General features: G+C 41.6%; 1 protein-coding gene across 1 annotated transcript in view; it reads right to left on the reverse strand.

Annotated features, from left to right (window-relative positions):
• SUPT20H (SPT20 homolog, SAGA complex component) overlaps positions 1-2,856 on the reverse strand; it is a 69,554-nt gene that overhangs the window by 36,122 nt on the left and 30,576 nt on the right. The window lies entirely within an intron of this gene.

Consider the following 2,856-nt stretch of genomic DNA (forward strand, 5'->3'; position numbering starts at 1 on the left):
GGAGAAAGAAGGGCTGCTTATGCACAGGGACACAGCTCAGGGCGCAGGAGAGTATGGAGGGATGGACACTGGGAAGAGGTAACTATGGGGAAGAAGTAGGAGGGGAGCTGTTGCATTGTGGTAAACTGTGGTCAATGACATGCGACAAAGTATATGTGAACTGCTGTATGGAAAATGAATTTGCTCTGTAAATCTTCACCCAAATCACAATAAAAAAATAAAATAAAAACTACATCTGCAAAAAAAAAAGAGGCACACAGGAGGAGAGCTGCAGGTCAGGGAGGGGAAGAGACTGGGTTAGGGTTGGACATGGCGAATGGGGAATGAAACTAAATGTACACATTACATTGAATGTAAAACAAGCTCTTGAAATAAAAAAAATTAGAAATCAACAATAGGAAGATCAACAGAGAAAGAGCAAACACATGGAAAACGAACAACCCCCTCCTTAAGAAAGAATGGGTAAGAGAAGAAATAAAAAATGAAATTAAAATTCCTTGAATCAAATGAGAATGAAAACACCACATACCCAAATCTATCGGTCACAGCAAAAGCAATGATCAGAGGCCAGTTTACAGCAATAAATGCACACATTAAAAAAGAAGAGCCAAAATCAACACCTTAAACCAACATCTCCATCTATTAGAAAAAGAACAGCTATAAAAGCCTACAGTCACCAAAAGAAAGGAAATAATAAAGATTTGAGCAGAAATCAATTGACAAAGCACCAGCAAATTTAACAAAGGAAAAAAGGAAGAGAATACAAATAACATGTATAGGAAATGAATTGGGCAACATCACAACAGAACCAACTGAAATAAAAAAGATAGTATCAAGATTACCATGAAGAACTGTACTTCAACAAATTTGAAAATCTAGAAGAGATGGACAAATTTCTAGAATGACACTAGTTACCTTAACTAACACAGACTGACTGTGGTCAAAAGTTGAACAGACCAATAACAAAAGAAGAAATTGAACAGGTCCTAAAAAAATTATCAACAACAAAAAAGTCCTGTGGGTACACCATGCAATCCTCAGCCTACACGATGATGAGACCAGAATAACTAGATGGTGCCTGGCTCCCTCTGTCAACCATGCAGAGGGGGATCTATGTAGGAGATATTGGATAGAGTGGGCAAACAATGTGGAACAAAAGTCAAAATCATTAAAAAAAGGCCAGGGTTGCTGGTCTGATCGAGCCTGGTGGAACCCCTGAGACAATGGCTCAGCCTAACTGCCCTTCAGATCTGGAATTGAACCTACTCCTGTGGCTGCCAGCCAAACAAAAGACATATTGAGCTGAACATATGGATTAAGTAGATATACTTCTTGGAGAGATCAATCATGGGAGAATAGAAGGGCTGTGTATAATCAGGGAGACAGCTTGAGGGGCAGGAATGCATGGGAGAAAGGACACAGGGAAGAGGTGGCTATGGGGAGTGTTCTGGTTACCTAGTGCCACTCTGACAAGAATATATCACAAATGGGATGGCTTGAAAGAACAGGAATTGATTCTCCTACAGTTTGGAGGCTTTAAGACCAAGTTCAAAGTGCCAGGCTCTAGGGACTGGGTGAAATCCCCTCAACCTTGGGGTTTAGCTCTGCCTCCTGCTCCTGGCCCACTGGAGCTAGATAGAGGCTTTTCTTCACTCAGACAGCTGCTAGCTGCTGAGACTGGTAAGCCAAGGTTGATAAATAAAAAGGCACAGTTCTGATGTTACCAAACCACACAGCAGGACATTAATTCAAGTCCACTGAGAGTCCCAAGGTCAGCAGAGCACAGCAGGCTGCTGAACAATGACACGACTACATGCAGGGTTCAAGCACACCTAAGCTAGAGACTGTTCCCCAATGCTTCTGCTTATATACAGGAAGTAGATGACACCCCCAAGGCAGCTACTCAGCTGCTCAGTAGATTCCACCATGGAGTTGATTACCAGTTTCATCATGGGAAATACTACATCCAGCTGCCCAGCCACTCAACCAGGCTCAGCCAAGTTTACACACAAACTGAACTACCACAGAGAGAAAGTGGGAGGAGAGCTGTTACACCGTGGAGGATTGCAGTCAATGTCATAACACAAAGTATACATGAACTGCTGTATGGATGATGAATTTGCTCCGTATACTTCCACCCAAATCACAATAAAGGCTGAAAAAAAGGCCAGGCCCAGACAGTTTCACTGGTGAATTTTACCAAACGTTCAAAGAACTGACACCAACACTACTCAAACTATTCGAAAACATAGAAAAGGATGGAATCCTCCCTAACTCATTTTATGAAGCAAGCATAACCTTGATACCAAAACCAGGCAAAGACATCACTCAAAAGGAAAACTACAGACCAATAGGAGCTCTGGTAGCATACTGCCTAAGGCATTTGACGCTAACCAGACGGCTGGCAGTTCAAACCCACCAGCCACTCCTCAGAAGGGAGGTTGGGCAATCTACTCCCGTAGTGATAATGCCTCGGAAACCCAAGGAGTTGTCACTATGAGTAGGATCCGACTCAACGGCACAAAACAACAACAACAACAAACAGACCAATATCCCTCATGAATACAGATGCAAAAATCCTCAACAAAATCCTAGCCAATAGACTCTTAACAACCTATCAAAAAATAATACATTAGGACCAAGTGGGTTTTACAATAGGTATGCAAGGATGGTTCAACATTAGGAAAACAATCAATTTCATCCATCGGCTAAATAAAACAAAGGAAAAGAACCACATAATCATATCAATCAAACAGAAAAGGCATTTGACAAAATCCAACACCCATTCCTGATCAAAACTCTCAGCAAAATAGGAATAGAAGGGAAATTCCTCAATATAATAAAGGGCATATATGC

Source organism: Orycteropus afer, unplaced genomic scaffold, assembly GCF_000298275.1.
Source record: "Orycteropus afer afer isolate SDZICR_OR568_19922 unplaced genomic scaffold, OryAfe1.0 scaffold00603, whole genome shotgun sequence".
Taxonomy (NCBI): Eukaryota; Metazoa; Chordata; class Mammalia; order Tubulidentata; family Orycteropodidae; genus Orycteropus; species Orycteropus afer.